This window comes from Bombus vancouverensis, unplaced genomic scaffold (assembly GCF_051014615.1).
Source record: "Bombus vancouverensis nearcticus unplaced genomic scaffold, iyBomVanc1_principal scaffold0027, whole genome shotgun sequence".
NCBI lineage: Eukaryota > Metazoa > Arthropoda > Insecta > Hymenoptera > Apidae > Bombus > Bombus vancouverensis.
Genome location: NW_027468918.1, coordinates 97,461 through 110,992, shown reverse-complemented (window position 1 = coordinate 110,992; position 13,532 = coordinate 97,461).

The following is a 13,532-nucleotide window of genomic DNA, read 5'->3' as shown; positions in this document are numbered from 1 at the left end:
CTAGTAAAGAAATACAGAAATGTCTTCTTTCTCCTTTTTTTCTTTTCTTACGATTACGATGGACAGGGTATCGCGTGTTTTTGACTGTTGGGAAGAACCTAAAGTTTTTAAAATCAAGGATAAAAGATAATACCAGACACGGAAAAAATATTAGAAAATGTACACGGTTCTTGTAATGAAAATTGAAATGCAAGGAATATAAATCGAATGTCTATTGCGAACGTAATTTTGTGTTTTACACCGACAGGATTGATTTACAGACTTACGTTGATTTTTTGTTTCTCTATTTGCAAGCGACATATAAGATTATATCGAAGACTATGCTGCGTAAAACTTTTATTATACCATTTACGATAGAAATGTCGCAACAGAAGATCGAATTTTATGTCTGCTTTGTTCTTTCGACTTTTTAGCTATGTTCTTGTTCATTTCCGAACTGATTTCAATTTTTTATCCTTTTTTTCCGACAAGACCTAAAAAGTTTTTAAATTAACGAGAAACGTAGAAGTATTTTTGTATTCCTATTTTAAGTCACCTATTTACGGTTTTCTCAAAATATTCGAAATGCTTCGATTCATTGAAAACAATAAAGATTGCAACACAAAAATTCGAGAATCGTAAGTGAATTAAGTTGGTATTCGATAAACACGATATTACGGAAGCAAAACTTAATGAAAAGTTCGACTTTATTCCGTATGAAATTTTACTTTAAGTAAGTTTAGCCTGCACGTGAAACGAAAGTTTTATATACAGAAAAGTTTGAGTAAATGGTAGATACCTGAGAGTTGAACGATGAAAGTAAAAATCGATTCTTCACGCTTACAATCCTTGTATTCAGGCCAGAGTTCTTCGGGGATCCTCTCGTCGGTATACTCGATGCCAGTATATGCAAATATGTACCGTATATGTTCGGTACGACCACGGGCATTGAAGTAGATTAGTTTGTAGGTATGTTCGTCGCTCATTTTCCTTGCTCTGTCAACTTATCGAGAAAAATGTTACAATTAACTCGTGTAATTAACAGACTGTGTGCGTGTTTGTGCGTAGAGAGAACAATTTATTTATAGATGGAATAATTCGTATAATACGCAAAATAAATCATTTAGAAGGCTGGAATATGTGTTTTTGAAACAATTAATTATGTCGAAAAATATTTCAAACGAGATATAATTATGAAAAAAATAATAATTAAATGTATGTAAATGTATGTAATAATAGTTAAATGTATGTAAATGTAATAATTAAATGTAATTAGTTGTGAAAAAAATAATAATAAAAAGTAAATAAATGTAAAAAAGGAATTAAATGTAATTAGTTTCTTTATACGCACGCGATATTATTGGCGATATATGACGGTCAACTTTATTTTTTTAAATAGATATATTTGTACGTATATTTTTAGATATAAATACATATATTATATAGATATAATAGTATATATAATATATATAATAATATATATGTCGAGTCTGAATCTTCGAGTCCGAGCTCGAGGCGCCCTCCCGGGGAGGGCTCGCGGGAGGTAGCGGTTCTGCGTTGAAGTTCTCCATCGTCCGGTCGCGCGTGGGGTACCTTTATTGTCGATAGTTACACTAGTGACGAGGGCCTCAGGCTTGATAACGAATCCGCGGCCAACGGGAGGACTATCATATAAAAAGCAACAGGATACACGAAATAATATAATTCTGACTAGGACAACATAAACGCAAGAAGTGTTGATATTGAAAAAAATATTTAATTTTGTATATAAATATTTTCATATTTAAAAAAGTTTCCGGAAGCAGGAAGATTTACAAACAAATAATATCATAAACCGAATGTTTCATGATCCTTTTCTAATTAGAGTGTGTGACAGCATGTGAGAACGTTTCTTAAAAATATGACTTATTGCAATTACTTAATCGCAATTATAAACGATTAAGACCTTCTCACAACGAGGCAATCTATCCAAAGTATAAAACTCGTTATACTTGATGAGAAAACAAATCTCTACTTAGGTTTCATTTCGTTTCATCGCGTTCATAAAAAGTGAATTTGTATGAACACATCGTGCAATTTAGTAATTAGGACCGTTGATCTCGCTGCAACATAGATGGATAGAAAAAAGCCATTTAAAATGATACAACGTCGGGAAGACAATTATGAAAATTATAAATGGAACACAAGATAAAATTGTTTAAGATTAATTCTTCTTTTTTTTTTTTTTAATCGCGAGTGTTTGCAAACGAAGTTTCAATCTGTTTACAATGATAGCAATGAGAGGAGGATGTCTATGAAAGTTATAAATGCGATATTGAATAACATTTCTGCGAGTGGGTTTGTTTTTCGTTACAAATGTTTTTTAAACGAATCTGCAATCTGTTGGAAACAACGGAACAGTAACGGGACGACTGATAGGGAAATAAAGAAGATCGCGTTTTATTTGAACAGACAAATCTTTGAAATCTATTCGAAAGTCTATTTGAAATGGTACGAGCTCGAAAAGAACGGTGAATACTATAGAAGAAGGATTAATTAAAATTCTTATTAATCTGTACGCTTTGTATATTAAATACCTTGATCGATGCCAAGATAACAAATTATTATACAAAACAGTGAAGTATCCACGTCTGACATTAATATTGAGTATTACCATTACTGTAATTTAATTTTTAACCGATCCTGAAAATTCCTTAGAACGTAAAAAGTATAAAATGTTACTGTGCATTTCAAGATTAAATGCACTGTAATTTAGAAACAGTTATGAAGCGGAAACAAATAATTTATTCAGAATAAGAATTCTACGTAATCATGTTAAAAAAAAAGAACGTACTTATAACGCGTTTAAACTCCAAATATGTAAAGACAATAAGGGAAAAAAATTAAACGAAGAATCGTATTTTTTGTAAATTCACACAAGATTTTATCTAAAAAGAAATTAAGATTTTTTGAAGAACGTACAAGACGGAACACGAACAATAAAAAAAGGGATGTTAAATACAAAAAATAGATTGAAATTTAGATTATGAAATACAAAAAAAATGATATTGCATAATTTACAATTATTTTCGATAGCTTACGTCAGTATGTTGGAGTGTAAACTATAAAATATTCAAAAACTGATACCATTCAGACATAATTTAGAAAAACAATAAATTGCGGAAACCGATAGTTAAAACTCGATACGATCGATACTCCAAAGCTCTAATCCTAATAATTACTCAGCAATAATAACCGATAATTCATGTTGATTAATGTTTGAACTCCGTTTTTTTTTTCTGTATGTGTATACAAATTTTGTACAGTTTGATAAAGCGAAATTAAATTATCATCCTTTTGTACTACTTCAAACATTGAGATTTGTCATCTTCAAGGTCGATCACACATAGTTTCAGATTGCGGAATTGCAAGGGTAATTAATTTTGCAATCGGTTTTCCTTTGATATAGATGTGAATACAAATAGCCATTGATTGACAATATACCGAAGCAATTCTAGTTTAATTTGAAGTCATCGATCCTTTGATATTTTTGGAAGAATAGTAAAAGTACAGAGAAAACAAGAAAAAATGGCGTTAACTAAAAGATAGCTCCAATGTATGTCATAAATATTATCTATATATCATTTGTAAGATGTAAGTGACCAAGATATCGAATTATACAAAAATTGTATGTAATGATTAATACTTGAACGTTACTTACATTTATGTACATGAAAATTTGATCTTTTATTAACTAAGTTATTGATCGACAAAATGACTTCCTACATAATTCTCCGCCTGAACTGAAATGCATATTTTTTTTTACGCAAGCCTTATGTGTAGCTAGTAACGAGCAAACAGATTAATTACTTTACACACGGTCGTATCTTGTTTGCTGTAGGCGAGTTCTCTCGTGTAACCAACGAAGTACTCAACTTTAAAGCGATAACAGAAGAACATTATTGTATCGATAAAAATCATGCTTTTTTCAAAGAAATATGTAACTCGTATTTTTTTTAAAGCAACCCTCATAACGTATTGAATATGTAAGGAAATTCGAGGATTTGGGAATACAAATTATTGACTATATTTCCCATACAACAGTTATACACCTATATTCCTCTCTAAGAACGTCTTGCACGCACGCTGGTTGCCAACCGACTAGCCTAGATTCTTCTAACATCTGGCAACAGTCTTTTGTCTCCACTGAGTCCTTGACGCCCTCTAACCCTTACACACACACTCTCATGTACAGTGTAAATGTATCACTTCCCTAACACGCCTCCTTACATTTATACTGTACACTTAATTTTATTTACATACTTGTCGAATTAACAAAATATTTTACATTTATCGCTTTCTTTACATTTCTCTTATTTTACATTCATCCATGACCTAAACCTTTCAAATTTCTCTCTACACAGTGCCTTCGTAAAAATATCCGCAGTGTTTTCTTCTGTACTTACTTTTATTATGTTTATCTTATTTTCCTTTACGTACTCGTGAACGTAGTGGTAATGAACTTCGATGTGTTTAGAATTTTTTGTAAAAGTTCCGTATTTTGCTATACTCATTACTCCAGAGTTATCCTCATAGATTTTTACAGGGTTATCGTCTACATTTACATCGAAGATTTTCATTAGTTCTCTGATAGTCATTACTTCGCTCACCGCTTCCGATAGAGCTACATACTCTGCATACGTCGAGGCTTTTGTCTCACACCTTTGTTTTTTAGACTTCCATCCAATTACATTTCCATACAATCTAATTACATACCCAGAAGTCGATTTCCTATCTATATGATCTCCTGCCCAATCAGCGTCCACATAACAATCTATCGTTTCGCATTTTTCATTTCTTTTATAATGTAGCCCTAAATCTCTAGTCCGGTACAAATATTTCAATATTCGCAAGGCATATTTAAAATGTGTCTCGTTACAACAATCTTGAAATCTACTCAGATAATTCACACTATAACTTATATCGGGTCTGGTATTTACACTAATATACAGCAATGCGCCAATTAAATTCTTGTAACCAATGTCCTCTCTATTTATCTCAGCTTTTTCAATTTTTAAGTTGGTCTCCATAGGTGTACAGTACAATTTGCTGTTATGTAATTTATATTTGTTTGCTAATGATTCTATGTATTTCTTTTGGCTTAATCTCATTTCATTTTTTTAAATAATCATACTCTATATTTATTCCAAGATATTCTTTTACTTCACCTAAATCTTTCATTTCAAATTTATCAGTTAATAATTTTTTTTACACTTTGTATCTTCCCTTTGTTTTTACTACAAATCAACAAATCGTCTACGTATATTAACAAATAAACAACATTTTCTCCCTCTCCATAAGTATATAGGCACAGCTCTATATTGTTCTTTTTAAAACCTAATCTCGTCACATACTTATCAAAACACTCATACCAGTCCCTCGGACTCTATTCGTTCCGTCCGCATATCCCTTTGGTTGATTTACATATACCTCCGAGGTTACTTCACCATTTAAAAAGGCAGTTTCTACATCCATTTGCTCAATTATTAATCCATTTTGACAACAATATGATAGCAATATCTTAAAGGTCTGATTACTCGCCACTGGAGAATATATGTCATCGGCTACGTTTCTTTGTTGAAATCCCCTTACCACTAATCTAGCCTTATACCTGTCCTCTGATTTTTTCGTGTAAACCCATTTTACATCTAATACTTCTTTGCCTTTTACCCTTTCTACCAATTTCCAAGTTTTATTCTTATAGAGACATTCTATTTCCTTATCCATAGCCTGTTTCCAAACTTCATTATTTTCGCAACCAATCGCCTCCTCAAATGTACGAGGGATATCTACTTTACAATAATTTGCATGAATCTCGCAAATATTTTCCTTTTCTGGATACCTTACTGGAGTTTTCTTAATACCTGTAGATCTCCTAGGAGTGTTTGAGCTTTCAATACTACTATTATTTTCATCTTTCCTACCTTCTAACTCTTCCTTATCCATACCATCCAATGAATAGTTATCTTCGCTATCATTTCTATCTGCCTCTAATGAATTTTCCTCAAAACCGATACATTTAGTGTCTGTCTCAATGACCTCTACAGGTCTAGCTATTGTTATTTTTCCACCTAATAAGACTCTGTATCCTACTTCACTATATCCTAATAGAATTCCCATATCTGCCTTCTTGTCCCATTTGGAAACTCTTTTTTGTTCTGGCCTTCTTACAAAAACTTTACTTCCATATAGATGTAGATTTTTAACACTTGGTTTTCTCCCGAAGAATATTTCAAAAGGTGTCTTTCTTTCTATAGTATTCGCTAATATTCGATTTTTCAAGTATGCCGCTGTACAAACTATTTCCGGCCAGTACCTTTTATGTACTTTCGCTTCCGCTAACAAGCAACGCGCCATGTCCATCACTGTTCTATTATACCTTTCCGCTGTCCCGTTTAATTCATGTACGTATGTTGGGCAATTATTTATTCTTATACCTTTATCCCTAGCAAACTTATAAATTCGATTATTTAAATATTCTTTACCATTATCGCATCTTAATATTTTTAACCTCTTGCCCGTTAAATTTTCGGCTTCATTTACGAACTGTACGAAAGAATCAAAGACCTCATCTTTTGATTTTATACAATAGATCCTAGCTATTTTACTATAATCATCGATAAATGAAATGAAATATTTTTCTCCATTGAATCCGGTGGTCTTAAAAGGACCACATACGTCCGTATGAATAATTTCCATTATTTCCCTAGCCTTAGTTCGATTATTTTTGACATTTAAGTTATGCATTTTGCTTTCTATACACACCCTACATTTCAAAAGTTCCTTTTCAAATTCATTCGGTATGCCAGTCACTAGCTGCTCTTTACCCAAAATCTCTAAATATTTAAAATTTACGTGTCCTAGCATCCTATGCCATCTTTCCTTTTTACTCATACCACTACGTTCGGCGCTGTTTACTAAGTGCTTCTTCCCTTTCAATATACTTTTTATTCTATATGTCCCATTTTCTTTGAACGCTACAGCTGTACGTTTATTATCCTCATCTATTACTTTCGCAATATTTCCTTTGGAAATAACCGTATTCTTATTGTCTGTTAGTTTACCTAAACTAATCAAATTTGCGGACATTTCTTTCGCGTAAAATACTTTCCTCATATTTATTTCATTTTGTTTTCCGAATGCTTCAAAATAACTTATAACATTCCCAACTTTTGTCGCTTTTATCGGTCTATTATCGCCTAAATATATATTTACCGGTTCTTTTAGGTCGATAGATTTATCGAAATAATTTATATTATTAATTATGTGATCAGTACAACCGCTATCTAATAGCCACACTATTTCGTTCTTACTTATCTCATTCGTCTCACTGCTCTTTGCTGCGTGCGCCGTTGCTATCCATATGCCTGCTCTTGAGTTTCCATGCTCGCCCGTGCCGGTTGTTGATCGACGATGAAAGTTTCCACGTCCTCTGCTCGTATTGCCTTTGTTCCCTCTTCCTCTGTTTCGACCACGTGTTGGCCCATGCCAATAGCCGTTACTGCTTTCCGCTTGGACGCCATTTTGACACTCTCTCGCAAAGTGTCCTAATCTTCCACATCTGAAGCATCCTTCCTTTTTTGCAGAAAAGGCGTTGGTTTGCCTTTCTCCTCGATTGGATTTATTTTTCTTCTCTGCTACCTCTATTTTATTTTTTACATACGCTACCGTTTGATCCTCTTCTTTCAATGCGTCTATTATGTCCGCTATGTAGGTGTATTCTTCGGGTAACGTATTCAGCATGTAATTCAGCTTTTCCCTCTCACTTACTTGTGCGCCCGCACTTTTTAATTCATTGATTAATTTTTCGAAATCGTTAAAGAATGATGCTGAATCACTGTAGTTCTCCAGTCTTATGTTTTCCAATCTCCTTCTGCATACGATCTGCAGTGCCGTCGACTCTTTCAAGTACATTTCATCGAACCTTTTTATTATATCATACGCCGTTTTTCCTTCCCTAACATACTCCAATTGTCTGTTCGATATTGCACTATAAATTATATTAATCGCCTTCAAATCCTTTTTGTCCCAGTCTTCATCGTCTCTTTCGTTCTTCATTCTAGTTGTAACAACCTCGCATTCCTTATATTTGAGAAACATCGTGATTCTTTGCTTCCACATTCCATAATCCTCACCATCGAATATAGGTATCATGATTTCCGATCTCTCCATTTTAATTGATTCCTTTTTTTTTCTTTTCTTACTCAAGCGTTCCTACGTGCTCGAAGTATATTTTTTTTCTGAAAGTTTTTTTTCTTTACTGAAAACTCACTCGCAAGATCGTAACCACGCACTAAATATCTTGCAAAACTAGTAACCACGCTCTGCTACCATGTTAAGGAAATTCGAGGATTTGGGAATACAAATTATTGACTATATTTCCCATACAACAGTTATACACCTATATTCCTCTCTAAGAACGTCTTGCACGCACGCTGGTTGCCAACCAACTAGCCTAGATTCTTCTAACATCTGGCAACAGTCTTTTGTCTCCACTGAGTCCTTGACGCCCTCTAACCCTTACACACACACTCTCATGTACAGTGTAAATGTATGACTTCCCTAACAGAATAAAATAATCATACATTTTTTTTTGTTCAACATTTGTAAAATACGATATTATCAAGATCACCAAGCAGGTAATCTTCAATTCTTAATTAATATAATAAAAAACATAATTAATGATTGTTTGATGGTTTTATTATTATCTCTATAATACAAAAGCACAACATCGTGTCAACAGTTTATATAGTTCGTATGTTTCTGTAGGAATACACAAATAATAGTTCTCTATCACAACGTAATCTAAAGGCAAAACCCTAACTAAATGACAAAAATATCGGTAATAACTGGAACTAATGAATGTTAAAAGCAATCAGTATATTCCATACAAACTTCCATCAACACGATTCGTTCTTCATTCTCTCAACACACTAAGGCCGTGTCACGTCGATTCGGGGTAATTTCACGTTCCGCACGCAAGGTGAGAAATTCGTACTTAAATTTTGATTGTTATTAGAAAATTTATTGAACACTGACAGAGTAACAATACAGAATGGTCAAACAGCACAGAAAAGAATGTTCTTACAACGACTCGAGAGGTATTTTTTTATATCAAGGACCCGGCTCCTGTGGAGGGGCTATCGCTGGATGCCGGTCACATAGGGTTTCTATTACTGCTTAGCCATCATATTGCTGACAAAGGTATGTGAGGCATAACCATCCTTTCGTTGCGTTCTCACGACCACCGGGACATTCCCCCCTCCTTAGCTTCGCTTTGCTCCGCTAAAGCGTAAGGCTCTGGTGGGGCTTCTAAGTTGAATGATCCCCTCATCTTCGTCTTCGGTGATATTTTGGAAGGTGACCGTCCTTGGTACTGTTGATGTTTGATCGATCCTGTTTACGCGAGCGGTAGGGCAGAGTATTTTGATACGTACATTTTTAGGAAATGATCGGCGTAGACATTCGAAAAGTTTACATTTGTACATTACATATATTGTTCCTAGTCCTAGGGCTATGATTCCTAATATTTGTAGTGTGGATATGCCATATTCCTTCAATGAATTTATGCGTCGCTCAAATTGCAGGGTACTGATTTGTGTTTGTAATGTGTCGAGGTTGGCTTTATATTGGTTAAAATTGTGAGTTACTTTTGGAGCTGTTTCTAATATTTTCTCTAATATTGGAACATCTGTTTCTTCGAAGCTGTATATGCTATTCTTAAATTTGGTTTCGTAAGAGATATTTTTATGTGATCCTCCTATTTTCATAATATTATGATCGTATGTGATTATGCACCCGGTTTTACTGCTAATTAAGCTTGGTTGTCTAATTTCTAGGATTTTATGTGTCTTACATAACACGTCGATTTGTACATTTTTCGCAGGAATAATAATATTATGGTTTTCCGTCTGCAAAGGTACGAACGTCAATTCTTCCAGCTTGAAGACAGCAGTCGGGCAAGTTTTGACCGTCTGTCGATTAGTAATTAATTCTGATCTGCATTCAGGTGAATTGATTCTATTGTGACTCGGTTGAGTTCTTTTACAAATGTGGATGATTGCCGTTCGTTTACAATATTTGTTTAAGTAGTGACTATCGACAAAGGTGTATTGTTCTGAGTCGGTTAGAGGCAAAAATCCGTTTCTATTACAGGCGCAATGAATACAGAGTTTTGTTTGGAAGGTATCGGGTAAATTTTAGTTATTTTCCATTCATCGTTTTCCAAAAGCGGCACACTTATTGTATATATAAGTTTGTTATCTCTTATCCATACCTTTAGTTTGCTTAGATCTATAATTAGTTGAAAGTTTTGAACTGAAGGTTCGATATGGTTAGTCATAAAGTTTTGTCTCGTTATTTGGTCAAGTGTTTTTAAGAATTATTCGGGTTCTATAACTTGTGGGTTTATGATTCCTTGTTTCCCTAACATAACAGTGTTAAAAATTTCGTCGATGTTTATATGGAGTTCTGATATGGTAGATTCGGTTTGAATTAATAGGGAGACTAATATTTCGTTTTTTTCATTGTGGTTTTCAATCTTGTGTATATCGTTGGCTAAGTTTTCAAGTTGATTTGTTTTGGTATTGTCTAGCACGCGTTTGATGAGTGCGGTTTGGTTACTAAGAATTGTTTTTATTTTATTGTTGGAATCAAATAATGTATCGATGTTCTTGTTAATGAGTTCTAAATCGTTTTCGTCGAGAGTTCCGAATAAAGTTTTGGATACTGAGCCTATGACATTGAGCAATCCGCGTTTGCTTTTATAACGCAATAATAATTTGAGTTGCCGAGTCAGGTTTTGAAGATTTCTGTACTTAAATTTTAGGCTGCTTATTTCTGGTATGTAAGCGCAAGGTGGTTTACATTGACGGTCTATTAAATCTATTACGCGTTGCAATCTATTAACTTGGTCAATTGGATCGTTAAGGCCTACTATAAGGGTGATATCTATTTGTTCGTTGCACAGATAGCAATTGTCAATGTGTTCCAGGAATATGTTGGCGTAATTCAATGGTTTTACTTCTAGATCGCTTCTAATGTACTCGAGTGTTATGATGATCCATATTATGGTCTTCTTCCTGAAAGGTAGGGTTTTAGCCTGTTACCGTGGATTCTTTGCGTGTGACCGTTGGAATATTCGATAAGATAGGTGGGTGGATTGGATGAGAGGATTTCTGCAGGTCCTAGCCATTCGTGGTCTAGCTTGTTAGTTTTGTGATCGTTATGTACCCATACTTTATCTTTTACTCGGAATATCGTCTGTGTTTTAATAATTTTTCGCATTTGATCCCTCTGGTATCGCTTTTTGTTAGATTCGGTAACTCGTCTTGCTTTAGCTATATAGGCGTTGTGTCGATTTTTCCAGAGGTTAAACAATTGTTCTCTGGTTAGGCTAGGAGTGGTTGATATTGAGGATGGCATGTTAGCTTGTCGTCCAAATGTTAGTTCGAATGGGGTATGTCCGGTCGTCTCGTGTACTGACGTATTATATCCCATGCATATTAATTTTAAGTTTTCATCCCAGTCGTTCTGTCGGTCGGTCGTACAAGTTCGAATAAGGTCCTTTACTACGGCATGCGTTCGTTCAAGGGATCCGTTTGATTGTGGATGGAAAGAAGTGGTTTTTATGTGTCGGATTTTGAAAGCCCTTTCAAATGTGTCCATCAATTTACATACGAAATTTCGTCCCATGTCCGTCAGAATACTTTTTCGTGCGGAAAATATGTACACATAGTGATCCAAAAGTTCGTTAATGATTGAGTTGGCTGTTTGGTCTTTTAAGGGTATGAGGATGAGATATTTGGTTAATTGATCTTGGATAGACAGGATAAACTGATTGCCCCGTTTGGTTTTGGTGAGAGGTCCGAATATGTCCATTGCGATTTTGTCATTAGGATTAAGCGGTGTGTCAGTTATCATAGGTTGTTCCTTGGCCCTGATACGATTTAGCTTTTCTCGTTGGCAGGTTTCGCAGTTTTGTATGAATTCTGTAACGTCTTGTTCTAGGTTTGTCCAGTGATGGTGCTCCTGTATTCGTTTCACGGTGCGGTGTATACCTAAGTGTCCTACTAATTCGTTATGATTTTCGCGTAGTATCGTTTGTTTTTGTTCGTTATCGTAGTCTACTGGCGGATCTTGTCCAAATATTAATTTAATTTGAGGGAATCTAGTTGTTAGAAACCTTAGCATGAGTTGAATATTTACCTTTTCTAACGTGCTGAAGCTATTGTCGTTTATTCCTATTTGTAAGCGTCCGGTTCGGTGTTTAATAAAGTGTTTGGTTAATTGACGCAACCAATGCTGTTCGTTAAAGTCTCCCAGTTCGGTCTTTGTAATTTGTTTAAAGTGTGGTCTGTTAGGTTTTTGGGTTATCGGAGCTGGGGTGATATTGATTTTCCAGTCTATATACTCGTCATAATAGTCCGGGTTTTCTACATTGGGTTGGATTTCTTCATTAGTGATAGGATACAATCGGGATAGAGCATCTGCAGCTGTATTTTCTTTTCCTTTTTTGTATTCGATTTCATAATCGTACTCCTCGAGTCTCAAACGCCATCGCATGAGTCTCGATGAGGGGTCTTTAACATTCTTTAACCATTTCAAGGCTTGATGATCGCTTTGAATTTTAAATTTTCTACCAAGTAGGTATTGTCTTAGTCTTTTGATTGACCATACTATTGCTAATAACTCTTTCTCGGTTGTGGAATAATTCTTTTCAGGACGGTTCAAAGTTCGGGATATATAACAGCATGGATGTCCGTTTTGGGAGAGTATTGCTCCTAACCCTTCGTTACTTGCGTCTGTTGTTAATGTGAATGTTTTGTCAAAGTCTGGATATTGTAGTACAGGGGCTTCGCAGAGTTTTTGTTTTAGTGTGTCAAATGCAAGTTGTTGTCTATCGGTCCAGTAGAATGGAGTGTCCTTTTTTGTGAGATCTGTCAATGGTTTTGCGATTTTAGAAAAATTACGTATAAATTTTCTATAGTATCCAACGAGTCCTAAGAATGACTTTATGTGGGTCGCGGTCTTTGGTGTTTTAAAGTCTTTCACGGCTTGAATCTTTTTGGGATTAGGCTTTACTCCTTCCTTTGTTACTACGTGTCCTAAGTATTCTAATTCCGGTTTCAAAAATTCGCATTTGTCCGGTTGTATTTTTAATCCTAAATTTTGTAGTCTGTCTAGTATAATGGCTAGATTTCGGTTATGTTCTTGGATGGTGCTCCCGAATATTATAATGTCATCCAGGTATACGAAACAGTTATTTCCTATTAACCCCCGTAGCGCGGTATCCATCATACGTTGAAACGTCGCCGGTGCGTTTTTAAGGCCGAAGGGCATGCGATTATAGTGGAAGTGACCTTGTGGGGTTGAGAATGCAGTATATTTTTTGGAATTCTGCTCCATAGGTATCTGGTGAAATCCTGACGAGAGGTCTAGGGCCGAGAAAAATTTAGCTTTGCCTAAGTGCTCGAGTATTTCGTCCGAATTTGGTAAAGGATACGCGTCTTGGT